Raw genomic sequence first — 16,612 nt, forward strand, 5'->3', positions numbered from 1 at the left:
TTGGTAAGGTAGAAGAAAGACTAAAGAAACAGATAGCAGAGTGGCGCAGCGGAAGCGTGCTGGGCCCATAACCCAGAGGTCGATGGATCGAAACCATCCTCTGCTAGGTTTCTTCTCCTTTTCCAATATTGGACCAACACACGTTATTCTCTTCCTCAAACTCCAAGATTCCCACAGGAACACCAGGCAGAGGCAGGTAAATTCAAACACTCATGACAGTGACACTACTGATTTACATTTCTTGTTTTCTTTTGGATCTTGATGAAAATTGACCTCTATCAAAAATGTCTTTAAAAAAATGTGTCTTTATCAATGTTTATAAAGCTCGCAACATATTGGGAAACAATGCAACATCTTAATTATCGTCTGTGTGCAGTGACTCTATCACTGCATTTTTGCCTATGCAGACGTGTTAACAAGCCTTGAAACGGAGCAGGACTCTGCGGTCTTCCCCGTCCCTCCCCATGCCCCCCCGCCTGCCTTTTGTCTGTAGAAAAACTAGCCAAAGAATAAGTGTAATCAGAGAAGTGAGAAAATGTAGAAGCAAAGGAAAGCAGTCAAACAGGACAAAATAATAATAGTTTAGTCATTAAGCAAAGTCAATGACCTTTAGTTCCTCCTCAAGGGCAATAGGTAATATTCTGAGCCACATCCTGTGAGCTGTCTTGTAGGTACTGAAATCCCCACCAGGTGGAAGAAGTTAACTACCTGATGACCAGACTGTACCTACGACATAACCTGCCACAATTCTGAGAACTGACCTCAAAGAAATGGGAAAAAATCGGCCTTGGAACTAAAGATCGGCTGTACTCAAAACAATCAAGATGACACTGATAGACCAACCATGACCAATTTCAAGATGACTGTCAGAGCTAACAGTGCTATTTCTGCATGTAGCGCCCTCCCTCCGCCTATCCACCCCTGAAATCCCCCCCTTTAAAAGCTCTTGGCCACTGATTGTCAGTGGGGGGAGTCGGCCTTTGGACAGGAGTCCGCCCTCTCCCCTGGTTGCCGGCCTCCGAAATAAAGCAAACTTTCTTTTTCACCAACCTTGCCTCTCAAGTATTAGGGCAGCGGGCAGCCGGACCCCACTTTCGGTAACAGTCTCATGAACAAATGAAGACCTGCCGTGACAGAGGCAGCGAATGCTGTTCCACCTGCCTGGTCCTTCCTGTCTTTAAATAGAATGGAGCTCAAGATAAAATGTGGGGTTGGAAAGTAAAGGAATAGGACAGGGACAAATGTGGACTGCCCGCACTGGCAAGAGGGAGGTTGGAGAGCCAAAGGGAAGAGTAGAGGGGAAAGGAGACTGGGGAGAGGGTGAAGAAAAGGAGTGTGACGGAAAGGTGCGGAAAGGTGGGCGTGCTGAAAAAGTGAGATGTACGAAAATTTTGAAGAAGTGGGTTTTCAGGGAGCTCTTTTCCTGGACAGAAGCACCACTTCGAAGTGGGCGTTAGGTTGTTTCTTGCTCTGGCATTAAAATTCCAGGAGACCCCAACTCTGAAAGAAAACACCAGAGGAAACAAAGGGAAATAAACCTCCTCCTTGTGACATAACATTCATTCTTTCCCCAATTTTTGATTTTCCTGAAGTTCTTCGCACCTACTGAAGTCATTGCTGGTGAAGGAGCCTGCGCGCCCGCTCTAAAGCCGCCTCTGACTAGTGGGTGCGGCCTCAAAGGGCTCTGTCTGCAATTATTAACTGCAGGAATATTCCCTCCCCAACGGATCCCACCCTACTCTCAGCACGACTTTCCCCCTGCAATAAGTGCTACACAATAATTGTCTGTGCAACGAAGAAATAGTTTGGGGGTTAAATGGAATCTTCAATACAGTCAAGCCAGTTGCAGCGCTGGGTCGGAGGTACGCGATCAACGCCCCTGGCAGACCCAAGTGATTTCCAAAATCATGAGCATCACTAGTACACCTCGGTGTTCTTAGTCATTTGTATAATGAATTTCAAAGCTTTTTGCGGAGCCTGAATAGCTCAGTCGGTAGAGCATCAGACTTTTAATCTGAGGGTCCAGGGTTCAAGTCCCTGTTCAGGAGAAAAAGCCTTCTTTTCCATTTCATTTAAACTTAAGTAACAGAGCCCATTTAGGAATGCCTCTGAAAGTGGTGAAACCTTAACAGCCAAATCAGGCAAAGGCACTGACCTAAAATAGTTTAACTCCTATTTTTTCATTAATTTTCCTTTCCCAAATATTCACAGAAACACTTCCCCACGTTTCTAAGAGGAATCGAAAAAGGGCATCATATAAAAATAATAAACCAGTAATAGATTTATTGAGAAGTAAGCCATTTTAAAGTTCCCTTAAAATGATTTATTAATCTGGGAGTGGAGGGGAGAAATTTGGGTGGACCCGACTAGATGTGATGGTATTAGGAGGTGGGATCTTTGAGAGGTGATTAGGTCATGAGTTAATCCCTCCTAAATAAAAATAGTGCCCTCTCAAAGGAGACCCCAGAGAGCTCTCTCTCCCTTCTGCCGTGTGAGGCAACAGTGAGAAGACAGCGGTCCATGAACCAGGAAGCTCTCACTGACAATCAAAGAACATGAACCATGAAGATTTGCCTTTTAGGCATTTGGTGCCTGTCTTTCTTTAGAGAATCTCTTTTGTTTCTTTAGTCTGAACAATAATAACACAAGATTGTATACTCTTCCTCCCCACCTCCCTTCCCTCTCATCACAACCAGTTTTAATCAGTACTTTTACAGCTATTAATGTATACTTTGGTGCAGTTAACTATGTTTATGCATATAACACTTCATCCTTCATTCTTAATTTTAGTGGGTTAAATAGTGTCAGCTGGAATTTGTGTCCTTCTAGAACCTCTGAATGTGACCTTACTTGGAAATAAGTTTTTGCAGGTATAATTAGTTAAATTAAGATGAGGTCATACTGGGTTAGGGTGGGACCTAAATTCAATGACTGGTATCCTTATAAGAAAGGTCACAGACACAGAGAGAAAGAAGAAAGTCATAAGAGGACAGAGGCAAAGATTGGAATGATACAGCTACAGCCAATAAAAAAATCAAGGATTTTGGGGATCCACCAGAAGCTAGGAAGAGGCAAGGAAGGTGTTCTTCAGAGAACCTTCAGAAAGACCATGGCCCTGCCAACATCTTAATTTTGAACTCCTAGTCTTCAGAACTGAGAGAGAGTAAATTTCGGTTGTTTTTAAGCCAACCAGTTTGTGGTAATTTATTCTGGCAGCCCTAGAAAACTTACTGTTTTTCTCTCTGTGTAGCACATTCATTTTAGATATCCAAGTTGTCTCCAATTCTCTGCTGCCTGGAATTGCTACAATGACTATCCTCTGCAAAGCCACCTATGGAACTGAGCTGGAATTTTACTGAGGACTATTCCTAACGGTGGACTTTCTACTACTAAGAGGCTACACAAAAATAAACATGCATTTAAAGCCAACCCTGAAAAATCTAAGACCTAGATTTTAAGACTAAGCCCTTACCTTTATTCCACGTAGAAATTCACACATCTATATATGATCTTATCATGACAAAGTGAAACAGAGGAAATACATCTAAATCACACTGGTGTGAGAAAAAGTCCCAGGGGAAGGTGACCCTTGAGGTAAATCTAAATTAAGGAAAAAGCTTGAGGTGAAGAAGAAAGGAAGTTATTTGGAGCAGAGGGAGATTTTTGTTTGTTTGTTTGTTTGTTTGCTTGCTTTAAAGTTTAATGCCTTCCTTACTATTAACGAACATTTCTTTGCTATTAGTGATAAAACTATAGCAATATTGCGATCTTTTGTGGGGCCGTTTTCAGATTTAGATAAGTGGGGAATTCCTTTTTATAGATTCTTATAACAGATTCTTATTGTAAAGATTGGTGAAACTCCCAGGAATTCACTGTCCATAAAGAGTTCCGGACACAAAGCGTGAATGTCTCTTCAGTTGAGACTCTTGAGTTGATGGTTATGTCTTCCTCGTTAGTATAGTGGTGAGTATCCCTGCCTATCATGCGGGAGGCCGGGGTTTGATTCCCCGGCAGAGAGGCAGTATTCTCAGTCTTCACCTGTACAGAAAGGGAATCTTGCTGCTTTGTTTCTCTCTTTTCGTTGTTTTGTTTTATTCGAATTCCTGCGTCTTGGTTTATCAATGCGTCCACCAAGCAAGCAAAGGCCTGCAGATGGAAATCCACGGCCGCCTTCTCTCTGGAAGAAGTTACCCTCAGCGCGGCGGTTCAAAATATGCCCATTTGGCTCTGGAAATATTCCAGGATCTTGCAGTGGGAATTTTCATTTGTTGACTGAGGTGATGGAGATGTTGCTTGTGCAAGAACCGCCCTTGGAAAGCTCTCAATGGTCCCCAAATTTTGATGCACATTAGAATAACCTGGGTGCTTTTAAAATATCTGGGGGTGGGAGCCAGGCTTCAGTAGATTTTTTAAATCCCCACCTAGGTGATTTCAATATGCCTTAAAGTTTGGGAGCTGCTGGTCATTTCTCTGTCATTAGTTACTCTGACAATGTTACTAACATATTCAATTTTTTATTGTATTTAATATAAAATTTAAACTATTTGTAAAGCATTATAAAAACCATAAACCCACTAGTGATCTAACGTAGATGATATTGTTACTACCCATTATGTAGCAACAACAGAAGTAACTTTGTGTTTCTCCTCCAAATTATGTAGTCACCACAGAGTGTCAAAGTGTACAGCGGGGATAGTATGTTTCAATTCATGTAAAAATATGGACATTTGAGCTGACACCTTCCATAGCTCTAATTTGCTAAAGTAGTTTAATTTTTATATGTAAAAATGAAAACCTATTGTGTTGGTTAAAAAAAAAAAAGCCTGATAATGTTGTCGTTATTAGGTGCTAGCTAACATAAGTTATACAGTACACCTAAACATATACAGTGTGCTGGTTTCTTTTATACTTGGATGTTTTGAAATTTGGACATATACAACCTGTAAAAATTGCTGAACTTGTAGTTTAAAATTTCAAAGTCTGGTGATTCTTGATGTCTATAAAATTACATTTACTAATATACTTAACTGTAAAATTCTTATTTGGAAATAATTTCAAACTTACAAGAGGTTGCAAAAATAAAAATACTAGAGGGAACACCCTTTACCGAGATTCACCTTTTCTTAACATTTTGCCCCATTTGTTTTTATTATTTTCTCTATGTATATCATATTTTTGAGTCATTTAAACTACATTACATAAACCTTCCCCCTTTTCTCCAAAATACGTCAATGTGCGTTGCCTAAAAGGAAAAAAAAAAAAAAAAAACAAAGCACAGAAATCAGCACCTGGACAGGGACTTGAACCCTGGACCCTCAGATTAAAAGTCTGATGCTCTACCAACTGAGCTACCCAGGCCCTGCCTGGGGGTCTTAATTCGTGCTATAAATAACCAAATTCCATTAGCAATTTCAATGCTCAGGAAGAGCTGGAGTAATCCATGGCTTCAGAAAAACTAGGGTCTTCCAAAAGTGTGGCTCAACCACTTGAGTCATTTAGTCACCAAACAGACCATTTAACCTCTGCACTGTACGTTCAAGCACACTTTTTAATTGCTGGGAGAATGAAGATTATTCCTAGAGTCAATTATTGCCGAAGGGGATTCGCTGATCTAGGCAGAAGGACCCTCGGAGACCGTATTTACTTCTCAGATATGTTTGAAGAGAAGATGCACAGGCTCCCTCACCAACCTGTGGGGGAACCCGGAGGACATGACCATTTTTAGGAACGACTGGAGTAACTGAGGAGAATCTTCCAAAGAATGAAAAGATGGGAAGAAATGAGGTTCATAACCTGGACCTAATGCAGGAGAATCTAATCTGGTTGTACCCTTTGGTATTTTCCCCTCAGTTTCAGAAATGGAATGTCTGAGTTCTTCAGGGCTAGGGGGAAAAAAAATCCAAGATGTCCTCTAATTTTCTCCTCCACATTTTATCTAGAGGCCCACTCCTCCAAAGACAGGAATGACTTGGCAGTTAAGGAAATAGTGCTCTTGTTTCATTCAGTGTTTATTGGTTCATGAGACAGTTTTTGAGCACCCATAGAGAGATCATGGGGACAAACATCCCAAAGCATAGGTGGCAGAAGAGGAAGAGAGGAAGTGCTTAGTTTCATGAGGACTGCCTAACCCAGGACTACTTATTTTTGAATCAGTAATCCCTCTATTATTTAAGGCATTATTTATTGTGTTTTCTATACATGAAGCCAAATGCAATCCTGACCAAATATGAAGAAAATAATGCATAAAACTCATATATTACCCATAATACTAACCATTATGAAATAATGTGTGTGTAAATGTCATTTTATTATATAAGTTACACACAGAATTTCAGAAATTAAATATAATGTGGCAATTATATGCCTGGGGAATAACATTTAGATATTACTAAATGTGGATCAGAGGTCATTTTGACTTGACCAAAAAAATACAAACCATCACACCTGCAGAATATTTTTCCCCCCAATGTCCAAGTAATGTATAAAGTAAACATCCTTTCTATATCTCTGAGCTTCATGCAATTTTAGGTACTTTTTCTGACTCTCAAGGTCATTGATAAGATAAAAATCAGACGTGGAAGAAAGAACAGGATGAGAGCTCCGGTGAGGCCTAGGGATGGAGGAGTGGGCAGGAAGGGATGATAATCTTGATTTGGGAAAGGATGGAGACAAGTTAAGCAATGAGATTATATGTTGCACAATTTCTCTGCCAGATAGATAGGTTTCTTTGCCTTTACTCAAAAACATCAGGCCTCATCCCATTTTATCAACTTTACCCTTGCTATTCCCTCTACCTGGAAATATCTACCCCAGATATCCACATGAGTCAATCCTTTTATTCATTCAGGTCTTTGTGCAAATGCCACGTTCTCAATGAGACCTTCAATAATAACACTATTTAACAATGTCAAAAATCTCCCTCACATCCCGTATCTCTTCCTTGCTTAATGTTTCTTTATGGCTTTTACCACCATCTAGCTGTCTGTATATATTAATTATGAGACAGAGAAAAGCAGTCCTGGACATCCAGGAGCTGACCTGGCATTTACAGCTATGTCTTGATGTTTTCTTGTTGAATATAAACAATTTCCCAGAACATCAATATCAGACAAGACCTCTCTAGTAAATTAAGACAGAAAGAAAACAACTCCATAATCGCGCCTAAACACAAATGAAAACATGAGCATTGTCCAAGCCACAGAATACCAAACATTTCCCTCTCCCACTTCATATAAACGACTGCTGCTTCTTTACTAATTCCAGCTCTATTTTCACTCTACTTTGCCCTCCCTTTAGATAAGATTTAAGATATCCAACCATAGAATTACCCCCACCTCCTGACAGTATACAAACCACTGCAAAGCCATACTTCCTTAAACCCTCCCCCAAATCACCTAACCAAAGCCCAAATCCTATAATCAGTTCTTTCTAACACTCTTTGACTGAGACACTCCACTGTTCCCCTGGTGTGCATTCTCTCTTGCTGCAATAGTTAGTAAAACCAACTTTTTCAGTTGCAGGTGTGTCACTGGCAGACTTTGGCAGGAGTGCCTTTTGGCACTCATTAGCTTGGGGTACTGTCTGCCCCCAGCCCCCAACTGCTCCATTTCTGTATCCTCGGACCCAACTACAGAATCTGAGTATACATTAAATAAATATTGTTAAATAAATAAGTGAATAAAAAAATAAATCGAGTCAGCTTTACCATAGGAAAGCAAAAAGTCACATTCTTGGGAAGGGAAGGTCAAGAAAGCAGCAAATAATATTTTAGGTGCTCAGTCAGACAAAAAATTACAGACAGGTAAACAACAAAAGTAAAATCAACTCCCCTTTGGCCATTGTCCATATACAAAGTAGACTGCAATAACTGATTTACACTTGGTGTCTACAACGCTGGGAGCCCTAACCATAGGAAATGGAAACAAGGACAGTAGGAACTAGCTTGACACAAAATGAAGAATAAACAACAGAGTAAAAACCTCTCACCTTTACCACTGGGGGCTGGGGGGCTGGGGTGGAGAGAGAGAGAAACTATTTGTTACTCGGTAACGGCCATCAAAACTTTTAACTCGTGTATCTATTATCCTGTATCACATAATACATCGCATCCCCTTTCCCTAGGCCACTGGGAGGAAATTAACGGGAGAAAAGAAATGAGGGAGATAAAAGCCAGTGAAGAGAAGATATGGAAGGAGAAGTGAAGATTATGGGGAGAAACACCGGAAGAGTGTGCAATATGCCTGCCTCGTACTCTTAGACGGACAGTTCTAATGTTTAAATAGGTTTATTTTTATTATTATTTTTTAAATAGGTTTATTAAAGGAGGGTTTTAGCCCTTCTCACGGGCTCTTGCCTATGTTACTTTTTATTTTATTGTGGGAATGAGAGAGCATGAACACCGCGGGAAGCAGGCTGAAGCGGTCTTCGAAACCAGCGCTAACTCTGTTCTGTGGGCTTTTCTGTGATTTGTGAAATTCCCACACCATAGGGACCGTCGTGGGCCGTGGCCTGGCGGGCCTTTGGGAGGCAGGCAGCACGGTGCGGGAGGGTAAGGGGACGTGTGGTGGGAGCGGCTTATCAATACCCCCGGCTCCCGGGCTCTGGGGCTGACTTAACTTTGTGCCATAGCAACAGCCTCCAGCTTCCATCAAAATTTGTGTTTTTGCCTCTTCCGTTTTGCGATCAGTTCAGAGCTTGTGTTTCACCCAACGTATTCTGGATGTAATACAGATCTCATTGGTTGTTAATTACAGCAGCAGATTATACCACACTTAAAAGCGAGCATGTCAGGATGGCCGAGTGGTCCAAGGTGCCAGACTCAAGTTTCTACTTTCCGAGCGCGGGGTTTCTGGTCTCTGGTTGGAGACGTGGGTTCGAATCCCACTTCTGACATGGGGTTGTTTCGTTCTTATCACGCTCAAATTCTGCAACTTCTGTGAGTGAATCACAGCCACCTTCGTAGGAGGCGTTGCCAAATCTTACCCATTACTATCCATATTTCACCCTTCTTAGACCAGTGCGATTTAGATGTCTGCTCCCTCATCACGCCCGCCTTCCCTCCCTCCTTTCCTTTTCTTTCTTTCCCTCTTTCTTTCAATAAAAATTGCATGTTTATGAACATCTACATGGAATAATACTAATATATCAGTATTAAAATACATGTCTTAAAATATGTATGAGGTGATGGTTATAAGTTCCCATATTCAGTATTTTAACTGTTCTGTAAGGATAAGTTTTGAATATTCTTCCACACCTCTCCTGCGTGTCCCTGCCTCTCCACTGTCCTCAACTGACTCTCTTTTTTTCTTCTCCTTCCTCTTTCCTTTCTTGCATACCTTCTCCCATCACGTCTCTTTGCTAGTCTAAGGGTATGGGCTGTGAAATGAAGAGGTTGGATGTGATATATTCTATGGCATAAGATAAGAGAGATGTGAGAGGCAGAAGGAGTAGAACAGTGATTTTCAACCAGGAGTAATTTTAAAATCAAGTTGTTTTTATAGACAGAAGTAAAGAAAGAAAGAAAGAAAGAAAGAAAGAAAGAAAGAAAGAAAGAAAGAAAGAAAGAAGAAAGAAAGAGAAAAAGAAAAGAAAAGAAAGAAAAGAAAAGAAAAGAAAGAAAAGAAACGAAAAGAAAGAAAGAAAGAAAGAAAGAAAGAAAGAAGAGAAAGAAAGAAAGAAAAACTTGCCCAGGTCCCATTGCCCCTAAGGGTGGCTCTACCTACCAGAGCCTAAATTATTTGTTAAATATATGTTTTATTACTTTGATTTTTTTTTTTTTTGGTAAATCCAGCAATTCATATGTTGGATCTTCTTTGCTTTTCTTTTTACATATCATTTTCTACCTAATCCTTTTTGAAATTTTAGTTCTGTTTTTGTTGTTCTCTTCTGATATCCTCTATATTGTTTGCTGTTTTTCTCATTGTCAATTCTCTTTTGTGCTTGTGCCATATATATATATATATTTATATATATTTACAGTGTGTGTGTGTGTGGGTCTTCACCCTACTGCATGCTGATATAGCCCTTGGACTTGGCCTGTATGGGTTTTTGAGCTCTTTGGTTTCCAGCTGGGTTAGGTCAGTGGGAGTCCCAGGAGGAGATATGAGCGGCAGGTATTTACTTCTTGTCTCTCTCCCTGCAGGTCACTTCAGATGAGCTGTATTCCTTGACTGGAGACCACACCTCATTCAAGGTAGCCCTCTCTACAAGGCTCTCTTCTTCTGAGTTCAAGTAATTACACTCTCTCCATGCCTCCTCAGGTATAGGAGTAATAATACCCCTACTGTTACTAGTGCTGGAGAACTACACTCTCCCTGGTGGTTTTTCTCTAATTGTATACATCTTTATAAATAGTCCTTATATTAAATATAAAAATGAGTGCTTCCTGAATGTCTCAGTATAAATTCCTCTAGCATGCATATGCTTTAAAAAGTTCAATATTGCTAGAAGGCTTATTGTGAAATACATAAGTCTTCTGTCCCCTAATTCCTCAAATTATCTTGTCTAGATGCCACCAAAATTAATATTTTAACTGTTTCCTTCTTGGATTTACAGATCTCTATTTTCCTAAATAATATGTATAACTGCTATTATTGATTAATCAATTTAGATATTATCTACTTACTTTCCATCATGTTAATTAGTTAACTGTTATTTACACCACCATCACCCACTACTCCTTATCCTTCCAAAATAATTATGTTTCAGCTTTTGTTTAATTCAACATTTATTGTTTATGTCATATTCCTATGAAAGTATTACACACAGCATTGTTGTGAGCTATGATTGTGTTTCCATTCTTTACTGGATGCTAATAATTGCCTAAAAAGGCAAACTTTAAAAAGAAAAACTTTAATGTGCCTAAGTTCCTTCACATCTATTGGTAATTGCTAATTCTTCCTTAACTGCCAAATAGCTTTCAGTAGAGCTTTCCACAAGATCAATCAAATCAGGTAATATATCAGTTCAAATAGTTTTCTTGAAGCTATTTTTCCAGCTGACCTCTACTTGCTTGCAGTCTGAACTGGTTGCTCTGTGGACCTGCTGCACAGCTGTCATCTGAATCTTCTCTTTGCTCACCTGTTTATAATCTATTTTTTGTTCATTTAATTGCTCCACTGTTTTAGTGGAGAGTGTTCTTACGGGTTTTTTGTTTTTGTTTTTTTAGGTTATAAAAATAACTCAAAGTCGAGGTAATGGTGAAAAGAGCCTTCAATATGCTTATCTGTTATGTTAGACTTTCCCAACTTACATCGGTTGCCCCATACGTAGATTCTTAGTATTTTTACTTTTCGTTTTTGAAAGTCTGTTTTTTTTCAATCCTGCCAGCAGGGTAAAGCCCTAACTGGCAGAGATCTGAGAGTAAGGTGAGGAAAAAGAGCTAGGCATTTCGGCCTTCAGCGTTCCTATACACCAAGATACTTAATCTCTCCTGATCTCACTATGGTACTCAGATCCTCATCTGTAACAGTCTAACCCCATTCTTTATTTTCTTTGAAGAATAAATCTCCAGATTTTTGCCTGGGTGGTGGAAGGCCAAACAGTCAGTATGTATAAGTGCAGAGAATTTAGGAATCTAATTGCTTCTCAAATTTTAGACAATCTGCTTTAAGTTTCCCTTTAGCCTCCAGTACATAGTGCTCTCAGTTCCAGAGCTTTTTGAAGAATCTTTGGTATAAATCAGGTTGTTTCTGTGAAGTCTATTACTATTTGTCCACCTGTTTTTCGGCTTTAATGTTTCTTGCTTTTCACTTCTTTTGTGTTCTTCCCACAGTTGTGCTTTAAAAAATCTTTTTACTATAGTATCAGTGAGTTTTCAGAGGACATACAATAAAATATGTAATTTCTATCTCAATATCTTAATTTAATATGGATAATGTTTGTTATAGAAACTCCATGTAATTTCTAACCCATCTAAAAATTTCAAGTTGAACTGAATCACGCTAGCAATGCTTCAAGTTATTCCAAAATTTGATGACTATTGGAAAGCATACTATGACTTAAAAGCATAGTCTTCAAACCGGTACATATTGTTTCAAGTGATCTTACTTTACTTTACCAGTGGCCCCATGGCAAGGGGAGGTTTAAAAGAAAAGTATGTAATCCATTATTCTTTGGTAAAACACTTCATTTCTGATGGCAGATTTCCAAAGCACCAACAAAACTGACCAAAACTATGAGAAACATCTGACAATAGAAACAGACCTTCCTGGAATCCATACAATGGTAGTCCAACAAAGTGATTCAAAATTAGCTGAACTTAATAGAGTCAAAGGAAATGACACACAAAATTAAGAATTTTGACTCAAAAAAAACCCCACCTGAAAATAGAAAAAGAAAATATAAACTTGAAAAAATAATTTAAGAATGTAATGGATGGGTTTTAAAACAAATTAGCAAAAAGAGAATTAATAAACTGGTAAGATGAAAATATCCAGAATAAAAAGGTTATTAAAGGAAAACACAATCAAGAAGTTGAGAAGGCATAACACATTGACAGTTACAGCCAAGAAGGCAAGGAGAGAAAAGATTGGAAAGAAGCCACATTTGAAAAGATAATGACTGCAAATTGATCTGAATATTCAAAAAGACCTACTACAACCAAGCTGGATAAATACAAAGAAGACCACACTTAGACATAGCTGGTAGCCAGCCTCCAAGATGTCCTCCCAGTGATCCTTGTGGGGATATGATACTTGGGGAATCAGTTCAAATGATGTTATCTGGCTACTGATATTGTGGTGAATAATAAACTGTCCTTTGTCTCTCATCGAGGAGTCTCATATCTTCTGCCAGTATCCATGAAACTGTAGTAGGCTAACTTCTTAGCTTAGAGTAATTATGATTTCTTTTTAGTGGTTTGAGTAATTAAGTTCTAGTCTCTTAGCAAGTTTGATGATTATAATACAATAATGTTGTCTAGATCATTTATTTATTTTTAAAAGAAAATTGAAGTGGCCATTTCACTTTATAAAGGAAACTGATTTTTTTTTCTTTTTTGGTAGTGTCTTGACCATTTGGTCTATGGATGATGGATCAGAAAATAGAACTTTATGGTTATGTCTGTGGATTTTTTTTTTGTGAGTGACAGTCCACTATTCCAGATGGGGAACTGGGCAAAGCCATTTAAAAACTTTTTTTATTAAATCCTTTTTAGGCAAAGCCATTTCCCTCCACTTTAGTTCTTGTTCTAATAGACTAACTTCCTCCTTTCCCTATCCTCCCAAAGAAGCTCCTTCTTTGCCAAGCAAGAGTGGTCACTAAAACTTATTTAGACATTTTTGGTAGTGTCTTCAAGTCTGTGCAGATCTTATATTCCCTTGGTTCTCTGGATATTATTAATGTTTTAGTTATTAGAGTCCAAACTTATGATCTTTCCTTCATCAAAGACTTTGTTCACATCCAAGACCAGAGCCAGTTTTAGTCTCCTCCCCTGGGACCAGGTGCTGAGTTAGCCATATTCACATTTTAGCTTTCAAATGCATAATTTTAGCCTATTTAATTTTAAATGAATTTGCATTGCTCTGAAGTAAAAATTCTTAGAGACAAAATACTCTTAACAATGAGAAGTAAGGTTTTAAGTGGGATTCTGCGGATAGAGTATACTAATGCCTCGAGTATGTTAAGGAAAAAGAAACAACTGCTCTCCAAGTGATAAGGCGTTGTGGTGAAACTAGCCCAGGATTCCAGAGCCCAGGGCAGCTGTGCCTTGTCCAAACTGAGGAGCTGCTGACTGACCTCCTGCAGGAGCCATCATTGGCCCTTTCTTGATTTCCCACTAAATTCTGCATGGTGCCATTCTTCTCCAAGCGATTCCTAGCATTCTGTTCTTTTTCCAATTTTCTGCCACAGAAGTGTAGACATTGTGTTGTCATCCTAGTACAGAAGCCAGGACCATTACTTCCACGGCTGGGTTCACATCCAGTTACCTCACATTTTTCTTCCAGGAAAGGATCACCAGCCTCTTCTCCTATGAATCAGTTACTTTTACTCATAATTAGGGTTTCCTAAGGAATGCACGGAAGTGACATAAGAAACAGTTATGGCCTGAAACGTTGGCATTATTAGAACGAACTCCCCAAAACTAAGCAAAGCATTCAAGCAAAAAAAAAAAAAAATTTTTTTTTTCTCATTGTGACAGACCACATTTCTTATGAATGTCCTATCTGTGACTGTTTATCTTTGGACCCAGAGAATGACCCATGCACACATCCGTTTCTACTTCTGCCTTATTACTGCATTCTTATTAGTATCAATATAATCTGTCTATCCACTGACCCAATTTTGGGTGCTTAAAAGTTCTTATTTAGAAGTCCTGGGCTCCAGTAACAGCTCTACTTACAATATGTAGCCACTCCAAGGAATGAGAATGACACTTTCAACTTTGAGAGTGACAGAATCCACTTTTCCTCCCATAGGATTTCAAGTATAATTTAAGCCCCAACAATTCTCCCTGATATCTGGCTTTCTGATTCTTTCTCTTCTCCTGCTATCATGTATATACACACAAAAGATGGGTAAGATATATAATTTTTTCATCAAATCACTGTTGACACACGTGGGGATGCTTATGAAGAAGCTCCTCAAATGTAAACACCAGAAAGTAGAAATATCGGCAGTGAGAAATGTAGGGACCTCGTATTCGCTGACTATGGCGAAAACGTTCAATTCATACAGGAATGGACCGACTGTTGGCAAGGGCATCCAGTTGGTGACAAAACATCCGCGACTCTGGCGGGACTCGAACCCGCAACCTTTGAATGCCTTGCTTCCACACTAGAAGTCCAATGCGCTATCCATTGCGCCACAGAGCCCGATAACGCGCGGGCCTTGGCTTGCTCCCAAAGACTGTTGATTATTTATTTGCTTATCAATAAATACAATTCGTGGAGATTTAATCTGTTCCAGTCACCGTGAAAGTTCAAGAAACACAAAAACAAATAAGACAATGCAAGGGACACGCAATGCCCAGCATGGGGGAATTTCTGAGCCTTTCAGTGACTAATGTCATTCGTTGTCATGAAATAAATAGTTTGTCCAGTTTCATTTGGTCTCTCCAAGTCCACTCTCGGGACGGTTGGCTTCGCAAAAATGGAATTTGAGGAACTTCCAGCAAATGACGTTGGGAGGTATTGTAAATATGTGGCCAGCCCCACAACTCCCTTTCCTCTAGCTCCAGTCTGGAGTTCTCTCTTTAGATCTGGGGGGCCTTCTTGTTCGTACTTGTGTTCTTTTTGAAAAAGATGAATTCGTATGTTGTTTTGCCAATGGGCTCATGGAGCAACGCAATCCCACTCGCGCCCTCTCTCTTGAAGGAGAGGACTACCGTTTTGAAATGCGTCCAGGGAGCTTTGGAGAGATCCCAGGTTTTCTAACTCGGGAATTTTCTTTTGGTGACTCTTTGCGCTGAGATCAAAAGACACCTTTTTATTCGCTGCCGCTTTTCTGTGAGACCGTATGGTCCAGTCGCACTGGCTCATTTAGCGACCGTCGGTCACGTGGGTTGATGTCTTTGAGGACAGAGAGGGATGAATTACCGGTGAGGTCATTGAGGGTAAAACTCAAGTGCGGGAGAGTCCAAGGTTTGTTGACCCGGAGCAGGCGAGTGGCTGTGATCTGAGAAACTGGAGGAGGGGTGTGGAAGGAAGAGAAGAAAGCTCAGGCCATTTCATTTCAGAAATGAAAATAATTAATTCTGAAAATTACAAGACAAAACGCGATCTCTGAACCGACTGTCTGCAAAAACGCAAAGCAGAAAAAGGACGTGTTAGACCAGAGCTGAAGTTTGAGTTGAGTGAAAAAGTTCTTGCAGCCCTAGAGCCTAGGAGCCTGGGTATTGAGAGCCTGTGCGTTCACATCCGCAGCCCACTCCCCCATCCTCTCCTCCGGGCCGTGGTTGCTCTCCCAGTGCTCGGCTTCTTCCCAGGACCACGCCGCGCATCACTTCCTTAGTTCCTCAGCTCCTTCCGGCAGCCTAAGGACTGGGGAGGTGGGAGGTAGATCTGGTCAAGCTTCCTAGACCACAGAGTTTACACTCCAGCCTCTTGTCTTTGAGGACGTGTCGGTTCAAGTCCAAGTTTCGGGAACTGAGGAGACGCGGGCCGGAGCTGAGTGGCACCTCCAGGCAGCCTCAGGCTTGGAAATGCTAGTGGGAGAAGGACCCGGAATGAAGGGCACTCGAAAGAATCGGGGTCGTCTGCGTTTGCTTTCACAGCTAACCGGTAACTGACTTTGATAACAGTAAACTGGGTTGCCGTTCCCCTGGCCCAAAGGACTATTCCAAGTCTCACGTGCGGGGAATGCTGGCTGAGAGTCGGTGGGGAGCTGACCAGCTCTCTTCCTTACTGAAAAGGAGGTTTCAGGGACGGTCTCCAACCCGCTCAGAAAAAGTTCACTTCTCTGCTCCTTAGTGAAGCACGCGAGAACGTACCGAAGAGGGAAGTCCGCGGCCACAGAAGAAAAGGCACAATCCCAGAGAGCAAGTTTTCCAAAGAGCCGGCCTTAGCTACGTTCTGTCACGCACAAAGCTCAAAGGACAGGTAGAAACATGTAAATAAAGCTATGTAAAATTAAGTTTTATTATAAATAGGGTTGATTCTGGGTTTAGAGATTA

At 40.4% G+C, this 16,612-nt stretch overlaps 5 non-coding genes across 5 annotated transcripts; 3 read left to right on the plus strand and 2 right to left on the minus strand.

The window, feature by feature from the left end:
- Window positions 1-34: 34 nt before the first annotated feature.
- TRNAM-CAU (transfer RNA methionine (anticodon CAU)) lies at window positions 35-106 on the plus strand. Its single transcript has one exon. It is a non-coding gene; the product is annotated as a tRNA-Met (tRNA).
- Window positions 107-1,975: 1,869 nt separating this feature from the next.
- On the plus strand, window positions 1,976-2,048 carry TRNAK-UUU (transfer RNA lysine (anticodon UUU)). The gene has a single exon. It is a non-coding gene; the product is annotated as a tRNA-Lys (tRNA).
- A 3,237-nt stretch (window positions 2,049-5,285) lies between these two features.
- On the minus strand, window positions 5,286-5,358 carry TRNAK-UUU (transfer RNA lysine (anticodon UUU)). Its single transcript has one exon. It is a non-coding gene; the product is annotated as a tRNA-Lys (tRNA).
- Window positions 5,359-8,785: 3,427 nt separating this feature from the next.
- TRNAL-CAA (transfer RNA leucine (anticodon CAA)) lies at window positions 8,786-8,892 on the plus strand. Its single transcript has 2 exons — window positions 8,786-8,823; window positions 8,854-8,892. It is a non-coding gene; the product is annotated as a tRNA-Leu (tRNA).
- A 5,833-nt stretch (window positions 8,893-14,725) lies between these two features.
- TRNAR-UCU (transfer RNA arginine (anticodon UCU)) lies at window positions 14,726-14,813 on the minus strand. Its single transcript is given in 2 exon segments — window positions 14,726-14,761; window positions 14,777-14,813. It is a non-coding gene; the product is annotated as a tRNA-Arg (tRNA).
- Between the last annotated feature and the right edge of the window lie 1,799 nt (window positions 14,814-16,612).

This window comes from Balaenoptera acutorostrata, chromosome 10 (genome assembly GCF_949987535.1).
Source record: "Balaenoptera acutorostrata chromosome 10, mBalAcu1.1, whole genome shotgun sequence".
Lineage (NCBI taxonomy): Eukaryota > Metazoa > Chordata > Mammalia > Artiodactyla > Balaenopteridae > Balaenoptera > Balaenoptera acutorostrata.